The 23,633-nt window shown below is 34.0% G+C and overlaps 1 protein-coding gene across 6 annotated transcripts in view; it reads left to right on the top strand.

Annotated features, from left to right (window-relative positions):
- Positions 1 to 23,633, top strand: part of LOC143677591 (uncharacterized) — a 309,085-nt gene that overhangs the window by 211,819 nt on the left and 73,633 nt on the right. The window lies entirely within an intron of this gene.

Consider the following 23,633-nt stretch of genomic DNA (forward strand, 5'->3'; position numbering starts at 1 on the left):
AAAATTTGGGATGATCCTCACTTTTACTAATCAGTCTACTTTACTGTACTTAAATCTACCCTGAAATACCAGTGTATTATTCGTGATGTGATATGAGGTGAGAGTAAAAATTTATCCTGAATGTTTCTGTTATTAAAGCTTTGTCTTCTGAACATGTTAAAAAAGTGCACTAGTGCATTTATATTCAATCATGATATCACCCTCAGGAGTGTCTGAAGACATCATTCTGCCACATTCCCAAGGTCCCTTTTTGTTTTCTGGACCTAAAGGCTCTTCCCCATAGATCATTCTGATGAACATTCATTCCATTTTCACAGTCCAGAATAGGTATTACTTCCCTGACCACTCCCCCTGTTTCTTAGTCCCATTGCATTCTATTATACCTGCATCTGACCTGTGTGTCTGTGTATTTCTGAATGTGTGTATTCATGGATCTATATGACAAATGATTAGCTTGGCATATTTTGATTAAGCAGAGAACATAACACTTCTTATTCCTCTCTTAGTCCAAGAATCTGGTACATTGTCTATTATATAGTAGTCGTTAGATAAGTTTATCAATTAGAACTAACCAAGTAGAAATTGGAAAATTATATCATGAATCTGGTTTAAGAGATTCTAGTAGATTTCACTAAATAGAAAGAAGTACTGCTCAAAGAAGTAGATTGCTAAACATCAGTCTTTTATTGAGATAGCTGGAATATCGAAGGGAGTTCAGCACCATTCTTTATTAAGGCAAAATTTAATTTTTGCTGTCCAACTCCAGTCTCTCAATAACAAAATTCTGTAGCTTATTATTTCAGGAACTTAAGAAGAAAAGAATTACTAAGAGAACATGTAAATGATAACACAATTAAAACTGAATGAGAGTATTGCTCAGCGTATGCAATATGCTGCCACATAACTAGCAGGAGACATGCTGTTTTGTTTTAACTAGCAAGAGGCATGTTATTTTTTCTTGTGTTTATGTCTTTGTATACTAATGAGAGCAAAAAATGTTGGCTAGAGAACTCGAGAAGACATATTTCTTCCTTCACAGTAGAGTTTTAATGGTTCTTGAGAAATATAACAAAGACACAGTGATTCATGGCTCTAAACTAGGAGCCGGTAAACCAAGGCCCACAGGCCAAATCCAGCCTCCCACCTGTTTTATTTATCGAGTGAATTAAGAAAGGATTTTGCATTTTTTATATTATTGAAACAATAGTAAAAGAAGAATAATATTTGAAGACATATGAAAATTGTATAGAATTCAAATTTCCAAAGTCCATAAATAAAGTTACACTGGAATATAGCCATGGCCATTTGTTTACACATTTTCTATGGCTGCTTTTGCACCCCAATGGCAGAACTGAGTAGTTGCCACAGAGACCATATGGCCTACACTCCCCCAAATATTTACCATCTGGGCCTTCACAGACAGGTTGCTGACCGCTACTCTGGAGGACATGCTTCTAGAGTTTTTTTTCATTTTTACCTTGTCCTGGGAAAAATGTACAATTAATTAATACCCAATTCACACTGACCTGTCTGTGTTCAGCATTCTGCAGAGTCATGTCAGAAACCAATCTGACCCAGTTACAGAGTTTCTCATAAGGCTAGTTTGCATCATAAAATTAGTGAACTTTAAGTGTAGTCTCCATTCTTGTTTGTATTGTATGCTTCAATAATTTAAGATGAATGGAAAATGTCCCTACAAGGCCTGTTAGATATATCACAGTGGTACTAGGAATTTATTATGAAAATATTTTCATTTTCATTAACCCATTAATTATCCCTTGATGCCAAACTTCTCTTCACCCATTAAAATAAAATTTTTTATCACTATAGAAGTGTGGATAAAGACTGGAATAAGATACTCAATATTTGGCTTTGCCTTTAAAAAATTTCTTTTAAGACTTAAGCATCTGAACAGTCTCAAGCTTTTGGTTTATAGAAAAGGAAGGTTTGCTACAAGGAAAAATTTTAAAAACTTCATCTCTGGATCTTAATACAATAAAGTATTCAAAACTCCAATAATCATATCATACATTTTTATTCTTTAGCTTTGTGGTCTTTTTGCTATAGGCTATACAAGGAGAAGGGAACAAAATAATCACAACCCCTGACAGAAATCAAGGAGAACTAGGAAGTCTTTTCTATTGCCAGAGGGTAGAGATAGAAACAGTAAAAGAAAGAAAAGAATTCACAGCACATGGTAAAATCTTTGTTGTATTTCTTAGCTCCTCTCCTCAACCTTTAGCCTACGAATAAACAGTATAAAAATCCAAGAGCAGGAACATTCTTCCTCAACACCCCAGAAAAGCTTTGAAATTCCTGTGGTTGCAGGATACCATGTTCATTATGGTGGCAAAATTGGTAGAGTCATGACTGAGTGTGGGGACAGCCTTATAGGCTTTCACAAACACTAATAAGCTCAGAAAAAAACAGTAAAGACTATTTGGGATTCCCAGGGGAGCACGGAAGTCCTTACAGGAATAGCTATCTTGAAGAAGTCTTAGGTTAACAGGCTACAGAATGGATTTCCAGTCTTAACAAAATGGTGTCTCAAGATACAAAAAAATCTTGAAAGAAGTAATAGTGAAACTGCATTAGTTAGAGGTAAACACTAAATCAAATGCTCCATTGTTTCTCATTTGGAAGAATGAAAGGTAAAGGAAGTAGCTTGATCAAGTGCTGAGAGAGAAAAAAAGTCAAAACAAATTCTACACCCTGTAAAAATGTCCTTCAGAATGAAAGGGAAATCAAAGACATTCTCAGATGAAGAAAAGATAAAAGAATTTGTTGCTAGCTGTTCTAGTTTGCTAGCTTTCAGAATGCAGTGTACCAGAAACAGAATGGCTTTTAAAAGGGGAATTTAATAAGTTGCTAGTTTGCAGTTCTAGTTTACATTCTGAGAAAATGTCCCAATTAAAGCAAGTCTATAAAAAATGTCCAAATTGAAGCACCAAAAAAGGTTACCTTCGCTCAAGAAAGCCCAGTGAAGTTCAGAGTTTCTCCCTCAACTGGAAAGTCACATGGAGAACATGAAAACATCAGCTAGCTTTCTCTCTAGGCCTCTTGCTACATGATGCTCACCCAGGGGTGTTTTCCTTCTTCATCTCCAAAGGTCACTGGCTGGTGGTCTTTACAGTTCTCATGTCTCTGCTGCTTTCCTCATTCTAAAACTTTCTCCAAAATACTTACTCTTTTAAAGAACTCCAGTAAAGTAATCAAGACCCACCTGAAATGGGTGGAGTCACATCTCCCTCTACTCAAAAGTTAATACTCACAATTGGGTGAGTCACATCTCCGTGGAGATAATCTAAACAAGTTTCTACCCTATAGTACTAAATAGGGATTAGAAGAAATGGTTGCTCCCACAAGATTAATTAGGATTAAAACATGACCTTTCTAGGGTACATAAATCCTAAACTGGCATACTAGCAAATCTACTCTCAAAGACTGTCTAAACACAGTTCTTCAAATAGAATAAAATAATAGTTGAGACCTAGGAATGCTGAGAAGGAAGAGAGAAAAGCAGAAAGAGCAGAATTATGGGACCAACCAATAGACTATTTTTTTCCTGATAAGTTTAATAAATCATATTTGGTGATTAAAATGAAAATTATAAAATCAAGTTATACCAAAGACAATGATATCTAAAAGTGAGGCAGGTAAAGAGAACTAAATGGAAGGGCAGTTTCCACACTTCACTCAAAATGGTGAAATGCTGGTAATGGTAGACTGTTAAAAGTTGCATTGGTGTATTCTAATGCCTAGAGCTACCGCTATGAAAACCATACAAAACACTAAAAAAAAATCAAGATGCAATCCTATTAAGTGGTTCCAATAGCCTTCAGGAAGTAAGAAAAGATAAACAGAGAAACAAGAACCAGAGGAAACAAATAGAAAACAGAAAATGAAATGTAATATCTTAAGTGCTAAATGTATCAGTGATTACTTAAGTTTAAATGCTATAAAGATACACCATGTAATCACTAGCTAAAAAAAAAAAACGCTAAATACAAAGAAGAAACATTACATGACTATCCACCAAGAACACCTAATAATCCTAAATATGTATGCATCAGACAATAGAGCTTTAAAACATGTGAAACAAAAACTGATGGAGCTGAAAAAAATAGAAAAATGCATAAATATGTGTGAGACTTCAATACTCCACTCTCAGCAACTAAGAGAACTACCAGGTGAAAAAATTAGCAAAGAAATGTATGCTATGAATAACATAATCAACCACTGCAAACTAACAGACAAATATTGTACACTATACCCTAATACCCAGAATACACATTTTAAAAGTGTCTATGAAAGATTCATCTAGACCATTTTCTGTGCTATAAATACAGAACAAAAGAAAACAGGCCTCAGTACATTTGCAGGTTCTTTAATCAAAATGAAATTATACCACCAGTCATAAAAAAAAACAGGAAACTCTCTAAACATGTGGATGTTAAACATGCTACTAAATAAGCCACGGGTCAAAGAAGAAGTCTTAAGAAGAAATTAAAAAACATGTATACATAGAATTGAATAAAAATGAAAACACAACATATAAAAGTTAGTGGAACATAAAGCAGTGCTGAGAGGGAAATTTATAGCACTAAATGCTTACATCCAAAAGAAGGAACATTTTCAAGTCAGTAACCTAATCATGAAACAAGGAAAAGGACAGCAAAATAAGTCCAAAGCAAGCAGAATGAAGGAAATAATAAAGATAAGAGCATAAATCAGTGAAATTGAAAATATGAAAACAATAGAGAAAATCAATGAAACAAAACTGGTTCTTAAAAAAATTAATAAGCCTCGAGCAAGACTGAAAAAAATGAAATGAGAGAAGACACAAGTAACTCATATCAGGAATGAAACAGGGGCTATCATTACAGACAGTCAGTTAAAAAGATAATAGTGGAATACAATAAGCAACTTAATGCTCATAAATTTGACATCTTAGAGGAAATGGACCAATTTCTTGAAAATTCAAGTCATCTAACTAGCCTTATAACCATTAAAGCAGTTGGATTCATAATTTAAAAGCTTTCTAAAAAGATAATTTCATTGAGGCATTCTACCAAACATTTAATTAAAAATTAACACCAATTTTACATAATGTCTTCAGAAAATAGAAAAGGAGGGGATACTTCCCAGCTCTGCACGAGGCCACTCTAACCTTGATACCATACCATAAAAAGACTGCAATAAAAAAAGAAAAAAGCTGCAGACCAGTATCTCTCATGAACTTAGGTCCAAGGTTCCTCAATGGATGACAAAGCAAATATGCCCCAGATTTATTCTATGTATGGGAGGCTGGTTCAACCAACACTGAAAAATCAATTGATATAATCTACCATATTAAGAAGTTAAAACAAATATGCTTATCAACTGATACAGGAAGACATTTGACATGAATCCAATACCTATTCATGATAAAAAAAAAATTCAGTAAGTCAGGAAGAGAGAATTACTTCTACAAAAGAAACATACAGTTACTATCATACTTAATGGCGAAAGAGTGACTGCTTCCCCCTAATCTCAAAAGCAAGGCTAGGATTAGAATGTCTTTGACCATTCTTATTCAACATAGTACTGGAATTTCTAGGCACTGCAAGAAGTAGAAAAGAAGAAATTAAAGGCATACAGGTTGGACAAGAAGAACTACCTCCATTTGCAGAGATAGCTACGTAGAAAATCCCAAGGAATCTACCCCAAAACTCCTTTAATTAATTGGAGTTCAGCAACATCACTTACTACAAGATTAATATACCAAAATCAATCGCATTTCTACATAGTGACAATGAAGATGAGGAAACTGAAATGGAAAAACACAATATCATTTTTAATTGTTCCAAAGAAAAGGAAATACTCAGGAATGCCCCTTAGGCATGTATAGGATCTGTTTGCTGAAAGTTACAAAACACTGACAAAAAAAAAATCAAAGAAAGCATCAATAATTGGAGAGACAGACCACATTCATGGATTGGAACAGTTGCCGGTGAATATATCAATTCTCCTCAAATTGAGCAATAGATTTAATTAACCTATAAGTTAATAGGTTAAGTCCTAGAAAATATTCCAGCAAGGATTTTCATAGACAAGTTTATTCTAAATTTATTCTAAAATGTGTATGAAATGGCACATACTCTATTAGAGTTAAATTAATATTGGCAAAAAGAATAAAGCAGAACTAATCATTTTATTCATGTTAAGTCATAATATATAAGATCAAATTTTCAAAAGTACACATACAATTCATGAAAGAACATTTTTTATAATTGTAGTCAATTATAAAAAATGTTCTTTCATGAATTATAACAAATTCACTACACTCATGCAAAGTGCTAATAATAAAGTAGTATATCTGTATTTTATACATGATTTTTCTGTGAACCTACAGTTTCTCAAATAAATACATAATAAATAAGGAAAATACAAACAAATATTATAAATCTGTACATTTTAGCTAAGGAAGTAAAATCATATTTGACAATATGTCAATAGCCATTTATAATTCATTGGAAGCATTTATTTAATAATGAATAATGAAAATGAATATCACTGTACGTCATTGTTTAAACTTACAGATCAGGAACCTGAATATCTAGAGAGATTTTGCTTCTGCATCTTATTCAATATTCTGAGACAAAATCAATCATTAAAGTATTTTTTTAAATATAGACAAAAAAGTAAAGGTATGTTTTTCTTTGCCTATCTGAGTCATAGTTTATAAATTTCAATCCTTGTTAAAACAATCTCATTGTACAGAATGTGTTTGAATATGAAGCTACATGAGTGATGAGGAATTGGGTAAATCTTGATAGCCCAGTTTCCTCTAAGCATCGGCTTCAGAGCATTCTTAGAAGTCTGCTCTATCCTTTAGAGTGACCGTGTCCTTGAACTCAAGGAGAGAGAATGATTAAAGTCCAAATAATTTTCTCACCACATATTGCTTAAGCCCAATTGTAAATGCAACCTCTCTGTCATAGTTTAGACTAGCAATCTGCATTTCATTAATTGCTGGTATGGAACCACCAGCAGCCAAGCATGGGCTGAAGAAGCAACTTGGAATTTTTGCTGTCTTGGGATATTTAACCCAAACACAGGGATATTTTCTAAATCTGTATATTATAATTTTTTATGGAGTTTTATTTCTTCCTCTAGGGATCCAGAAGCCTTTATTAACTTCTGCTAAAGAATGTGGTAAGAACATTACTCCTTTGTAGTGTTGACGTAATCAGACTATCTTTTTGGCTGTTAGAGATAACATCTAGCCCAATGGTCCCTAATATTTCCCCTTTTGTTATTTTTCCTGTTGACCTCATATATTTAGCTGTTTATTTCCTCATATGTAATTTTCTGCGTCACATATTATGGAGTATGCAGTAAAAGTATTGAACAGCAATTGTCCAATTTCCATTAGGCTTTCCAAAGTCACTGGGCTTAAATTTTTCACTTCTGCTACCTCATTTTTTTGGGATATCTCACATTTTGCAAGTCACAGATTGGAACCAGAGTGTCACTGGACACATTTCCCTAACAATTCCTGAATCACCCTTATTAGCATGGCTAAAATAACATGAAAGCCACATTCTTCAGTTGTGAGACTTTCTCATAATTTGTCTTTACAGAATTTATGAGCAGCTATTCTCTTATGCATGGTTCGAGCTTCTCAGGAAGTTTTTTTTTTTTCCTTCCAGTCATCCTTGCTTTATTCAGAGTGAGATGGTGGCTCACATAGGATTCCTTTATGCTACCATTGTGCCTTAGCCAGCTTGGGGAGGAGGTTCACAGTGGGCTTCTCAGAGCCTTTGATTGGCCCATGTCTCAGATGTCTGCATTCATTATCTCTCTTCTAGGCCTTTAGACAAATGTGTATTAACAAATACCTACTCTTGCAATACAAGAGAATTGACAGCTTTAAGTGGATGGCTGGAAAAATTAAATTTAAGTTAGTTTTTAAATTTCAAGCATGAATAAGGCACTATAATCGGTATTTCAGAAGATTGAAAGATGAAAGAGATTTTCTTCCCTCTGAGAGTCTGCAGTCCAGAGATAATCTTTAAGTCACATATTTTAGTGCAAGTATTTTCACATTTCCTTTGTGTTTTGATCCTCAAAATGATTCTTTGAGGTTGTCAGTGAACAGCCGATGCTCCCATATATAAATGAGAAAATGGAGGTCATAGAGCTGTGACTTGCCTACAATAGAGCTAACAATTGGGCTTTGGTCAGTTCCCAACTCACTTCTTCTGACAGCTGCCTAGCCCGTTTTTCTTACTCCTAAACCCATTTCTCTGTTAATATTATTCAACATTTCTTATGGGTTTTCAATTAAGGATATTTATAGTCTGTTTATTTTGCTTTAGTTTGTTGTCTTTTTAATCAAGTAAATACATACCTGATGTAAGTCTTATGAAAAATCCTGATGCTGAGATTATATATTCACATCAAAACATCCCAGTTACTAGAACAATCTGTACAAAATGTGTTATTCCTATTTTATCGCCAAAGGAGTTAGTGGATTTGAGTCCAGGAGCTATTAATATTGCTCATGAGTAACTGAATACTGGTAGCATCTAGAGAAATAAACATTTGATTAAATCATCAAAAAAGATGAAATATTTATTTTTAGTGAGTAAGAATTTTCTTGATTTTTCTTTGGCTACCAGTTTCTTTCTCAGTGTCTTCCAAAACTTTTTTCTCACTGCCAAATGTTCCAAATGTTTCCATGTAAAACAATATTCTGCAGTCAAATGATCTTGCTCTAAGATACTCTAAGAGCCTCATGATTAAGCAATCATTACTAATTGGGTCAGTGTGGTATTTTGAGGGAATGATCAAAATGAGAAATATAAATAAATGCAGGTAATTGAAAATGCACTAGAGATCCAGATTACCTCTTTGTTCGATCTTCTCTTACAAAATTCAGGACGCTTGTTGTCCAGACAATGACTGTTCTCACACATAGAGACAAGGACAGAAACCAAGGAGTGGCTAAACCCTGAGAAAAGTCCAAGACATGGGCAAAGGAGGGGTGGATCTGACTGGTTGAACTGTAGAGCAAAAGACACAGTTATTAGGGGAGCATTGCGATAGATTAGTGAGCCAGTGAATGACCTTGAAAAGAGAGAACTAGGAAGTTGCTCAGTCTGAAGTAAAAAAAATTGTAAGGGGAATGTGGACAGGAAATTAAAAATAAAGAAAAGGCATGATGAAAAGAGAAATTAATGGAATAGAGAGTGGGGCTAATTAAAAGAGAAAGTAATACAAACTTAGAACATTTTCCTCCTGACAATAGGAGGTCTTTGAAACAATAGGTCATTTATACCTGGATCTGTACATCTGCATGAAAAATGAGGAGTGATGTCGAATTGTCAATATTAACATGTTTGCATGTAAGTTCAACACCGGCGCCATTTATTTTTTCACTTTCTGTCCCAAATCTTTGGCAGCATAAACTTTGGTGTACTCTTACCTTCTCCCCTGTTCTCATATATGTGAAGGAGGAAGAGTTTATCTTAATAATCGAAGCCACATTGTTCTATTATCTGCCGATGTTTTCTATAGCACTTCTCAGTAACCTCGCTACATTTCATACTAACACAGTTCTCTAGAGGAAATGCTTTCTAAAGCTGTTTTGAAAGTACTCCTTATATTTGTTAGTTGCAAATGGATGATGTTTTTTTTTTAAAAAGCAAGATAAATTTGCTATTCAAAATGAGTGCTTTTTTTTACTGAAAAATATTTTAGTCAATGATGAATATGTTTGAACTATTGTCTGGACATAAGTCAAAATTACTAAATAAAGCAAACTAAGAAACAAAAGGTTTTCTTCTCCTTATCAAGAGAGGAAAATAACCTAAGTTATTTTTCCTTCAGTGACCCAGGCACCTTACGTCTGAGTCGCAAACCTAATACAACCAAGTTCACAGGTAGTTGAACTTGGAACAGACTGTTGAATTTATTGTTCATTTGAACTTGGTGGTGGCTATCTGCTTTGCAGCGGATTCAGACTCCATGATGGGTTACATTGGTTCATACTGTCACTCATAAACTTTCAAGTACTTCCAGATTTCATGGTATAATTTCCTGTGCTCACTAGCTAATAAAATGCTTTGTTCTTTTATAATTATTTTAATTTTAATGCTTATTTGTGTCTTCCTCTTTTTTCTCCCATTTGTTTGTTTCTTACATTTTAAAACTCTCAGATATGTTCAGATTATGACAGGTATTATCTGCTACGTCTTTTAAACGAACATAGATTTAGGATAATTTTTGTTGGACTTTGGGTTTTATTCCCATTCTATAAAAGTTTTTCTTAAAATTATTATTTTTAAAAATCAATTCTAATGCATGCTGAATTTTGGTATGTAAACATTTTTAGTATGCTCTATCATACTGAGTTGAGACAAAATACTTAAAAACCCATTTTTGATCATTTACTCATTAAGGATACCACGTATGAAGTCTAAATTTCTGTCTCTTTTCCAGTTTACTGGGAAAGAGGAAACTCTAAATAATTTTGCATTCTGTTATACATTAAATACATTGAATAATGTGGTTTTATCTTTTTTGTCCAGTTAATATTTAAGTAGGTGACAGTCTTTCATAAGTAATGTTTAACCATTATAGGGACATACTTAAAATTTCTTTTTTATTGGCCTACTAATTTCCCATAGAAAATAAATAAATATTTGCTACAACTTTTTAAAACTATCTCCTTACTGATTTCATTATTTCAGTAATTTTCCCTTGTCTCCTGTATTATTTTACTCCCCTTCATTTTTGTTTTCAAAACTACAGGTAAATTTCCCAAATTTTTAGGGAAGTTAAGAATATAGGTATATATTCCTATGATGTTTAGTAAGGAAAATTATGAATAATAGAGTCAAGGGATAGGTTCTTTTTAAATAATTTCTATGTCTTAATTACCAGTTTTCTCATCAAGATCAGCTTTCATATTTTCCCTTTGATATTCAGCTACGTAAATCACCTTTGCTTGTAGGAAGTGTTCCCTAAAGAACTGCGTCAAGCTTTTTATGTTTGCATTTGTACAGTACAGACAGTTTCTCCTCTAGTACGTGTCAGAGTATGCCACATCATAAATCTTGGTCTACTTAGCTTTCTAAGCATTTTTAAACTTATTTTCAACAACTCACAGGCACTATTTCAAAGCCCCAAGTCTTTTTCTATCATTTCTATCATGTCACTATCAGTGACATGTACAAAAGCTAGTTCCTCTATGCTTTTGACTGTCAAATTATCTGCCTCTTATTTTGATCTAAAAATTACTCTCCTTTCCTTGACAAAAAAACCACAAAACTATATCATTTAAGTCTTGAGGAGCCTTAATACCAAATACTCCCTTTTATGGAGGCATATAATTCAAATTGTGAGATTACCTTTTCTTCTTTTCATGGAAAGAAAGGCAGCACAAACTCTCAAACATCCAGTGATTAACATATCTGGGCTAATCTTACTTTTTACATCTGTGTTCACATCATTACAACAGCAAATATATCCCTATGAATACCACCTTTTGTTAATTTTGACTCCTTCCCTTAGTTAAATGTGCAAAATTTAAAGAATAGAAAAAATTGCTACCAATATCCTGACCAATATGTAAATTATAAATACACTGGTCGCCATGCGGGTCTGGATGCCTTGCAGAGGCTGGGAATTAAATACTATTCATCTGTGCCTGAAATAGAGAGCAAGGACAAAGTCTGTGGTGGAGAATGCTAGTTGTCTACCCATACTCATTTTCCAATTCTTACCCTAATTTTATTCAGGACAGCAACATGCTCATCTAAAACACATCTCTCATCTTCCTGTAACTACGTGAGTCTTTGTTCCTATCAATTGAGATGAAAGTGGACTTCATCTTAGAATTCAGGCACGATGGCCATAGTTCTGTCTTAGACAATGAAGTGACCTTAAGGATTGAAAGGTCCTCAGTGACTTTGAACCCACTATTTCACCCTGAGATATCTACTTCCAGCCTTCTTTTATGTGTGAGAGAAATATTTAAAGATTGTTTAAAACTGATCCTAATTTATAGATGGTCAAAAAGAAGGGAAACTGTGATTGTGTTCTTTGACTCTGTTTTCATTTGAAATATTTCTTCATAATATGATTATACAATTGGTCTTGCTATGTTTTCAGTTTGAATATTCATATACCCATACTCCCTTTTAAATGCAAAAATATAAATGTTTTTGTAATTATCAGCTTGATGAAATATAAATGCTTTTAAAGTAATTATCAATTCAATTTTTTTTAAAACAATTTTATTGAGATATATTCCATACCACACAGTCCATCCAAGGTGTATAATCAATAGCTGTAATATAATCACAGTGTTGGGTATTAATCAACATATTCAATTTTAGAACATTTTCAAAATGTTCTTTTTGAACAAAAAGAAAATTCCATACCCCTTAGCAGTCACCTCTCAATCCCTCTACCCTTCCTTAACCCTACATAACCACTAATCTACTTCTGTCTCTATAGCTTTATTTATATTTACATTTTATACAAATAGAATAAGAAAAGATGTAGTATTTTGTGTCTGTTTTCTTTCATTTAGCATAATGTCATTTAAAAATTATTGTTATTTTTTTATAAATTAGAAGAGGTGTAGGGTTACATAAAAGTCATGTAAAAAATACAACATTCCCATAACCCCCCTATTGTTGACACTTTACATTAGTGGTTTACCTTTGTTACAACTGATGAGAGAATATTAATATATCACTGTTAACTATAGACCATAGCTCACAGTAGGTATAATTCTTTCCATATACAATCCTTTTTAAGTGCCTTGTAATAGGGACATGCATTTGTTGTAATTCATGAAAAATATTTTTGTATTTGTCCTATTAACCACAGTCCTTGTCCACAACGGTGTTCACTGTGTTATACAGTCCCATGTTTTATTATCTAACTTTCCTTCTAGTAACATACATGACCCCGAATTTCCCTTAAACTACATTCACAAATGTAATTCAGCACTGTTAATTATACTCACAATAATGTGCTACCATCACCACTTTCCATTTCTAAAATTTTATAATCAACCTAAACAGAAATTATGCACAAATCAAGTATTAGCTCCCCATTCTCTACCTCCTGTCTAACCCCTGGTAACTATATTATCCACTGTAGCTCGATGAGTTTGTTTATTATAATTAGTTCATATCAATGAGATCAGATAGTATTTGTTCTTTTGTGTCTGGTTTATTTCCCTCGATGTAATGTTCTCAAGGTTCATCCATGTTGTCGCGTATACTTCATTCTTGTTTGTGGCTCAATAACATGCCATTGTATGTATATTCCACATTTTGTTTATTCCTTCATCAAGTGATGGACACTTGGTTTCCAAATATTTTCTCCCATTGTGTGGGTTGCCATTTCACTTTCTTGGAAAAGTGCTCTGAAGCAAAAAAGTTCTTAATTCTGAGGCAATCCAATTTATCTATTTTTTCTTTTGTTGCTTCTGTTTGGAGTGTAAAGTCTAAGATGTTTCCCTATATTTTCTTTGAGGAGTTTTATAGTCCTGTATCTTATATTTAGATCTTTGATTCATTTTGAGTTAAAGTTCTGTATAAAGTATGAGATAGGGTCCTTTTTGATTTTTTTGAATATGGAAATCCAGTTCTCCCAGCAGCATTTGCTGAAGAGACTATTCTTTCCCAATCGCATGCACTAGGCACTTTTGTCAAATGAGCAGTTGGCCATAAATATGAAGGATAATTACTGAACTGTCAAATCAATTCCATTGCCCTCTTTATATGTCCTTGTGCCAGTACCATGCTATTTTGAGTACTGTAGCTTTGTAATAAGTTTTAAGATCAAGAAGTCTCAGTCCTCCAACTTCATTCACATTTTTTCAAGATGATTTTGGGATTCAGGGCCCCTTATCCTTCCAAATAAATTTGATAATTTGCTTTTCCATTTCTGCAAATAAGGTTGTTGGAATTTTGATTGGGATTTCATCGAACATGTAAATAAATTTGGGGAAATTTCATTTTAATGATATTTAGTCTTCCAACCCATGAAAATGGAATGTCATTACTTTAATTATTTATTTATTATGGCTTTGATTTCTTTTAGAAATGTTTTGTAGTTTTCTGTGTACATGCCCATTACATCTTTGTTTAAATTTATTTCTAGATATTTTATTCTTTTTGTTGCTGTTGTAAATGGAATGTTTTTTCTGCATTTTTCTCCTCAGATTTCTCATTACTAGTGTACCAAAACACTAAAGAAACTTTGCGTATAGATCTTGTATCCCACCACTTTGCTGAACTTGTTGGTTAATTCTAGCAGCTTTGCTTGATATTTTTCAGGGCTTTCTATATGTAGAATCATGTGATCTGCAAATAGTGAAAGCTTTACTTCTTCCTTTCCAATTTGGATGCCTTTCATTTATTTTTCTTGCTCACCTGTTCTAGCTAGAACTGCAAGCACAATGTTGAATAACATTGATGACAGTAGCATCTTCTCTTGTTCCAGATCTTAGAGGGAAAGCTTTCAGTCTTTCCTCATTGAGTAAAATGTTAGCTGTGGGTTTCTCTTATATGTCCTTTATCATGTTGAAAATGTTTCCTTTTATTCCAATCTTTTGAAGTGTTTTTATCAAGGAATGATACTGGGTATCAAGAAAGGATACTGGATTTTATCAGATGCCTTTTCTGCATCAATCGAGATGATCATGTGTTTTTTCCTCTCCCATTAGCTAATGTGGTATATTAAATTAATTTATTTGCTTGTGTAGAACCACCATTGCATACATGGGATAAAACCTCCTTGATCATGTTGTACAATTCTCTTAATGTGATATTGGAGTCAATTTACAAATATGTTGTTGAGGAATTTTGCATCTGTATTCCTTAGAGATATTCTGTAATTTTCTTTTCTTGTAATCTTGTTATCTGGTTTTGGTATTAGGGTGATGTGGTCTTCATAGAATTAGTTAAGTAGAGTTCCCTCCTCTTCAAATTTTGGAAGAGATTGAACAAGACTGATATTAGTTCTTCTTGGAATGATTGATGGAATTCACCTGTGAAGCCATCTACTTCATGGCTTTTCTTTTTGGGGAGGTTTTTCATTTGTAATTAGTCTGGTATTATTTTCAATTTCTTCTGGAGTCAGTGTACATTGTTCATGTATTTCTAGGAATTCATCCAGGTTGTCAAATTTTTGGTGTATAGTTGTTCATAGTATCCTCTTATGATCCTTTTCATTTCTGTGGGGTCAATAGTAATGTCCCTTTTTTCATTTCTGATTTAATTTATATGCATCTTTTCTCAGTCAGTCTAGCTAAGAGTTTGTCAATTTCATTGATCTTCACAAAGAACCAGCTTTTGCTTTTGTTAATTCTCTCTATTGTTTTTTGTTCTCAATTTCATTCATTTCTACTCTAGCTTTTGTTATTTCTTTCCTTCTGCTTGTTTTGGAATGGTTTGCTTTCATTCATTTTTTTCTTTTTCTAGTTCTTCCAGCTATGAAGCTAGGTCTTTTATTTAAATTCTCTCCTTTTTAATGTTGACATTTAGGACTATAAATTTCCCTCTCACTACTTACTACCTTTGCTGCATCCCCTACATATTTTATGTTGTTATATCATTTTAATTTGTCTCAAGATATTTACTGATTATGTTGCAATTTTTACTTTGACCCACTGATCTTTTTAAAATCTGTTGTTTAACTTCCATAGATTTTTGAGTTTTCCAGTTCTCTAACATTATTGGTTTCCAGCGTCATTTCATTATGGTCAGAGAAAGTGTTGTGTATAATTTCAATCATTTTAAATTTGTTGAGACTTGTTTTGTGACCCACATGTGGTCTATGCTGGAGAATGACCAATAAGCACCTGAGAAGAATGCATATCCTGCTGTTTTGTGGAACAGTATTCAGTCTAGTTCATTTACCATATTATTCAAGTTCTCTCTTTCTTTATTGATCCTCTGTGTAGATGGTCTATCTGTTGATGAGAGTGGTATATTGAAATCTCCAACTAATATTGTAGAGACATCTGTTTTTCCCTTCAGTTTTTCCAGGATTTGCCTCATGTATTTTGTGGCACCATTGTTAGCTGCATAAATATGTATGATTGTTATTTCTTCTAGGTGGATTGCCCCTTTTATTAATTCATGATATGCTTCTTTGTCTTTTATAGCAGTTTTACAGTTAGAATCTATTTATCCAATATTAGAATAGCTATCCCAGCTCTTTTTTTATTACTCTTTTCATGGAATATATTTTTCCAACCTTTCAGTTTCAAACAATTTACATCTTTGGGCTTATGGTGAGTCTCTTATATACCTCACATGGATGGGCCATCCTGTTTTCGCCATTCTGCCAATCTGTATTTTTGATTGAGGAGTTTAATGCATTAATATTAAATGTTATTACTTAAAGGCAATACTTATTTCAACCAATTTATCCTTTCATTTTTATATGTCATATTTTATTTTTGCCTCTCTTTTTAGCCCTTTTAGTTACCCTTAATCTTCATTTCTACCCTCTCCTCAAGCCTCTTTCTCTTGACTTTTCCTTTCAGCCTGCAGAACTCCCTTTAGTACTACTGGTGGGGTAAGTTCTTGTTGACATTCTTTCTCAGTTTCTATTTATCTGTGAATATTTAAAATTCTCACTTATTTTTGAAGGACAGTTTTGCCAGATAATTTTGAGCTGGAATTTCTTCTCTTTCCAGTTTCTTAAATATTTCATACCATTGCCTTCTCACCTCCATGGTTTCTGATGAGAAATTGGCAGTTAGTCTTATTACAGTTCCCTTGTATGTGACAAATTGTTTTTCTCTTGCTGCTTTTGTATTTTCTTCTTATTTGAGATTTGACATTCTGATTAGTATGTTTCTTGGGTTAGATCTACTAGAATGTATTCTGTTTGGAGAATATTGTGCTTTTTGTACATGAATATTTATGTCTTTCATGAGAATTGAGAAATTTTGTCCATTATTCTTTAAATATTCTTTTTGCCCTTTGTCCTTCTTTTCTTCTTCTGAGACACCATGACATGTATATGCCTGTCCTTCATGCTGTCATTCAGATCCCTGAGATCCTGATCAATTTTTTTCCATTCTTTTCTCTATCTTTTCTTCTATTAAGGTTTCAATTGTTCTGTCTTCAACTTCACTAATTCTTTCTTATGCCTGTTCAAATCTATTGTATGCTTCTAGTGTATTTTAAGCTCTTCTATTGTGCCTTTCATTCCCATAATTTCTGTTATATTTCTTTTCATACTTTAAAATACTTTATGCTCACCTAATGTCTTCTTAATATCCTTTATTTTTTAGGTGTATTCTGTTTCATCTCCTTGAATTGATTCAGGAGATTTTTTTGAACATCTTTGATTAGTTTTTCCAAATCTGCATGTCTTCTTGAGTTTTAATTTGTTCCTTTGATTGGGCCATATCTTCCTGTTTCCTAGTATGGTTTGTAATTTTTTGCTGATGTCTAGGTATCTGATTATCATGATTAGTTTCCTCTGGTGTTCAGTTTTTCTCTATTGCCTATGGCTTTATTGTTGATTGAATTTGTGCTAAGGCTCTTCTTTGACACTTGGTTCAAGTTATTCTTAATCTTTAGAGTAGCCCATATTTGACTGCTCAGAGTTTTTCTGCTCTTCTTCATCTGATTCGTGCCTTGGATATGTGGTATAATTTTTAAGATTGCACTATTTATGCAATTGTTTCATCCCAGGAGAAAGCTACCTTTCATCTTTTCCTTCTCTGGAAATCTTGATCTGTTCTGTTTGTTTTGCTTTTGCCTCTATAGTTATTTTTCTACACTCCTTTTGTTGCTCTTAGCTGCTTTTACCTGGAAGGCAAATTCTGATTTGAGGGGCATCTCGGAGAGGACTTTCCCAAGCCAGTATTTCCCAGGCTAAAAAGAGCCAGGGTGTAAGAAGGATGTGTAGACCAGCTGCAAAAAACCCTGGGTGAGTGTCAGAAAAGATATCAAAAAAGCTTTTAGGATGGTTCTTGAAACGGCATTTTCCTGGCCTGTCTGCCAGATGGCGCTCTTCAATAAACTGTTTCCCATAGCCCTAAGGAGGCATTGTGTCTTTAAATCTCCACTGGCTCCACCCCATTAGTGGCAGGATTGAAACAATGGTCATGGTGGTCTCTGTCTAGGGTGGGCTAAAACATCATCTCAAGGCCAGGACCCAGCAATTCAAATTCCTCCATTCTTGGGGGAGAGGGCTTCCATGTCCCTATCTGTCTGTAACAGTCAGCCAGGGTCTGGACCCAAAGATCTTGACTGGCAACAACCGCTGAGCAACCTGCACGCAGTTATTTAACACAGTTTTTCAGCCTTTCACCTTATTCTTCCCTGGATTTTATACACTGCTCCCCTGGCCTCCTGAACCCCAGAACAGATATTTCAGGAAGTTCTTGACTGTCTACTAGCTGTTTTTGGAGGAGGAGTGAGTACTGGGGCTCTCTACTCTGCCATCTTTCCTGAAAGTCCTCAACTCTGTTCTTCTTATCCTTAGTAAGAGTTTGCATTTTGATTCCTATGCAATTTTTTATGTTTAAGACTCATAATAGCTAACATTTATTTAGCAGCCCACATTTTATAAGGCCTACTATGATAGGATAGAAAATAACAAACAATAGTACCTTTGAGCTAACTTTTCCAAATGATACATTATAACAACCCTTACTTAACAGAGTGCTTTAGCAGGAGTCCAACAGACCTGGGTTCAAATCCTGTTAGTGTTATTTATTAGCTGCATGACCTTGATCATGTAACCAAGTTCTTTAAACATCCATTTAAAAATGAGGATAATAATACTTAGCCCTCATTTTTATTTTAATGCTTATTAACATTGTGCTTTCAGAGCATTTAAACAATACCTTACATACAGTGTGATCTCAATGGATGCTGATTTTTGTGATAATTACTATGATCTGTCAGTCATTTTGCATACATTTTTGCTCCTTTTCTCATGCTTCCTCTCCCAATTTCTCTGAAATATAATAGTTATAGCAGTCAGTAATCCCAAATGTCCTAAGGAATGCAATCATGTCTAATATTTTCAGTTAATTTATACTAGTGCTTAGCTCATGGATTATTATTTAAACTCTCTTTTTTATATCATCTAACTATTATCTCTAATGTAGGCTCTCTGAGGACCACCACTGGTCATGTGTCTCTACAACTCTCCTAGCAATTGAACAATGTTATGTACAGAAATGGACCTCATATTTGACCAATATTATATACAGAAATGGATCCCACACTTGTTTGTGAATAAATAGACTACTTGAGTATACTACTGTGCCTCCTTATGACCACATTTCTTTACCTTAAATCCTGAACATTATCTTTCTTGTTGTTACTTTAATGAACTTATAGAAGTTCCTCTTTACCCAAAGACTGAAGTTAAACTCCTTATCTTTACTTTCAAAGTTTTCAGTCATAGTGTGTTTCTCACTAAACAGTGAGTAAAACTTCTTTAACCTTCTCTGTTTCATCTTCTGTCTCAGTTTTCTTTTCTAAGTTATGGCTTAAATATCCTCTAGTCTGGTGCCACTGAATGTTTATGCCATGAACCAATGCTGATTGATGGACTCTGTCATTCGTCCATGATGAGATGAGACAGAAATTGAGATCATGCAAGTTACTGGGATTTAGTTATTATTTTCTATTTAGAACTGTATTACAATTTCATTTTCCAAAGACTCTATACAGTATATCCAGAATGTGGCCAGATCAAACATGACATTTACACACAGCTTTTGAAGTGTCTAAAATAGACTAAAATGGCCTCAAAATTAATTAGTTGAGTCAAGTTTATTGCTACCTCAAAATTGTGATCATTTTGAAATCACAAGTGCAAAATTGCACTTTCCATGCTTGCTAGAATTAAACGTGTAGGTATCTACTTCTTTTGAAAATAATTTTCTTCACTCAAAGATCTCTTATGGCATAACCCAGATACTCTTCACTATCTCTTCTTCTAAATGAACTGCAAGACCTGTGAGTTTCCAATTATTTTCAGGTTTCGAAGTCTGTATTTCCAAGGGCTTTTCATTCATTAGGATTGATTCTTGTTGACATCATGGGGTAGAATTATGGGACTCTTTGTGTTCCTATCTCTAAGTCACAATTGCAACTCCACCTTAATTTTCCAGAACTTGTTTGGTGCTCATGGCCAACCTCAGCTCTAATGTGTTTTTTCCTTTTCTGAATACCAAAAGGATCCTGGAGACTAATTTAGAATTAACAGTAACAATATAAGTTCTGAGACATTGGCTGCTCACATTCTTTTCCTTTATACTTTTATCAGTATTGTTGCTGACTTTTAGTAGAGCACCATCATGAACTAGATCCCCTTGATTAATTAATATAAACACATTTTTAGGCCTTTTTTATATTCTGGTATAACTAAGTCAATTCTTACTAATTTTAAACAAGGATAGTTGTTCAAAACAATATCTGTCAAAATACAATGATACCATACAAGTGCCTTATATGTTGTTAGCCACTATTAAAATTGTCCCTTTGATCACTTTTCTCTTCCTGTTCTGGTTAAGGGGCTAACCAGCCAAGGTACCATGCTAAATGGTATAGAAAAGACAGCAAACACATTATCCCTTTGAAGAGAATATACTTTAACGTACATGAAATAAAAGATAAGACAGAGTAATTCTGTAGTTGTCAAATCCATATCTTGATCCTAATGTTTTCAGACAAATAGATCTTTTGATTTTTTAGATGATATAGATCCTTTTAACTAAGAAAATAATTTATTTTTGGTGCATAATTATTATCATATTAATATAATTGATATGGATTGAATGCTACTTGTCGGGTAGTATTCTAATGCTCCTGCCTGTAATAATTTGTTTAATCCTCAGAATTACTTTATAAATTAGATATGATTATCATCCTCATTTTATAAAGAAGGAAATGGAGGCACAGAGAGCTTAAATAATTTGCCCAATTACTTGGGTAAATACGCATAGCTCAATAATAATGAGTATAGACACTTAAGGAATTACTCTATAAAATATTGATTTATCAGGGAATATATAATCTGTTAGAGCAACAACAAAATTATATGTGGAAATCTTCACTAATCACAGGACAATCAGTGAAGGCCTGCATAATTTTCAGATTTATTAATTAGGTAATTCATTTAATAATTGTTTGAGGGTCTACTACGTGCTAGAATCTGTTTGAGGCACCAGCACTGAAGAAATGAATTTGATGGACCCAGAAGTTTTTACATTTTGTGGGCACCAGAAGAGGGTCTAGGTACAAATTTTCCTGTACTAATTTCCCAAATGGGAGGCATCTCCACCAATTTCTCTAATAAAAAAGTGGTAAGGTCAGATAATTTTATTACTATCTCCTGAGGCATAGAGGGTTTTTCTCCCTTTTAAACATAGTCTTTGTTTATGTGTTATCTCTTAGCCTTCCCAACGGTTTTCCTCTATGTTATATGATTGGTCAGTCAAAAAATTTAGCCATTTAGTGCATAGAATTAATTTTATTATAATGCAATAAATTTCGGGGGACATCTGAAAGACCAAACAAATTATAGATCCTCAGTTTAATCAAACATCCCACTTACTTTGTGTTTAAATCTGTCTTCATCTCTTTCAATCTGTTTCTCACTCAGGCTGATGCTCTTTCAAGAAACAGACTTTTTTCATATGGGAAGGGAGGTGAAACTCCTCAGGAGGTGAACCTGAGGCTGGGAGGCCAGAGGTTGCTTTCTTGTATTTGCTAGAAAACCTGGATTCTGACCTTCCCAGCTGCATTAGCTATGAAGCATTTAATTTCCATTAAGTCTCAGTCTTAATTATTAAGAGGAGAAAAATAGTAATTAATTAAGCCACTGAAGATTAAATGAGATAAGTAATGGAATACTTATAAAGGTGAGTATAATATACAAATATAAGATGATGTAACATGGTGAAAGGAGTGGAGGATGAGGCAGATACAGCTCATTTGTTTATTGCAGAAGCTCCTAACAGAGATCGTCTTGTGTGGACCCTGCTAGAGGTATAATCTTGGGCTAGCTGCAGAATCTCCCACACCCAGTTTTTCCATCTTTCAACGGTAATATCAGTTGCACCTGCCTTGAGCTATTTTTGAAAGAAAAATCCAATACCATTAGTATAGTGTCCTAAAGTAAGCCTGTAATCTATTAATTACTTAGCATATATTAGAATGTGTATTAGACCCTGACACTGTGAGTCCAGAGCCAGTGCTCTTAATATAATGTTTTACAACCTATGCTGAGGAAGGAGAGGGAGATTGAGAAGGAGGGAAACATCTTAAACCCCATATACCAGTTGAGTAGCTCTATGATTGTAGGCAAATTTAAACACTCTGAATCTCGGTTTCCTTACACAACATGATAATGTGTACTAGTGTGTTGTGAACATTAAATGTGGACACATACTGGGAAGTATAGGAGATTGCTTGCCTTGATATAGAAAATCCCACTTCTATCATAATTGATTATTGGGTAATTATTATTAATTATTCCTTATGGAACGTGTAACTAAGAAAACATGTCATCCAGGCAGGATTGGGTCTCCCAGTTCTCGCAGTTCATTGGTCCCAGCTGTCTACAATGTTAGCCTCTTGTTATTACCCCAGTTTTTGTCTGGATTATATACATTCCCAATATGTAGCCTGTGATGGAAGCTCTGTTTCTAAACTGAGATCTTCATGTCTTTGTGGTTTCTATGGAGGGCTTTGCAGAAAAAAAATCAAAACAAAACAAATCAAAACAAAAACTGTAGTATTTTCTTTGATGCAGAGGTAAGATCAGAGTTCCCATTTGTTTTGTACCAGGGGTACTTCCTTTGTCATCTTACTTCACCAGTTTCCCCTTTCCTACTACCAGCAAGGTAATTTCAACCTTACTGCTTATCTTCTCAACACCTGTGTAGTACAATTTCTAAATCCCTTAGCATAGGGCTAAAATATTGATAATGCCTGATGTTGGGAGTTATGTGGAAATAAGCTTTCTCACCCATAGCTGGTATGCTGTTATCAAACCATCTGACAATAATGAGAGATGAAATTGTTTATAACAAATGACAACAGAACTGCTAAAGATGTATTAGCACCTCCTGTAGCATGATACACATAGTAAAAGCTTCTTGGACCTTAAATATTTTTTCAGGACTTTTGTATTTTTTTCTTAAGATAGAAATAAATATAGAACATGCATATTACATAACATTTGGAAAGAACAAATACATGAAGAGAAAATAAAATCACCCATACTCCACCCTGCCCTGTGTCCCAAATTTGCACCCCCTGGAGTTGCCAGACTAATATATAATCAAGGTAATTAAACATATTCTTTTTTTACAGTTTATAATTTTCCTTTATTTTAAAAATAGTTTTCATTCCATCCTCCCTCCCTCCATCTCTTCCCCCATGTCTGTTTTTCCTCTTTCCCTCCCTCCTTCCCTCCCTCCCTCCCTCCCTCCCTCCCTCCCTTCCTTCCTTCCTTCCTTCCTTCCTTCCTTCCTTCCTTCCTTCCTTCTGCATTTCTCTCTTTCTTTCCTATGCTTTGCTTTGATGCAAGGAGAAGACTATTGTGGGAGTCTTCTTCAAGTTCACTGATCA

Source organism: Tamandua tetradactyla, chromosome 3, assembly GCF_023851605.1.
Source record: "Tamandua tetradactyla isolate mTamTet1 chromosome 3, mTamTet1.pri, whole genome shotgun sequence".
NCBI lineage: Eukaryota > Metazoa > Chordata > Mammalia > Pilosa > Myrmecophagidae > Tamandua > Tamandua tetradactyla.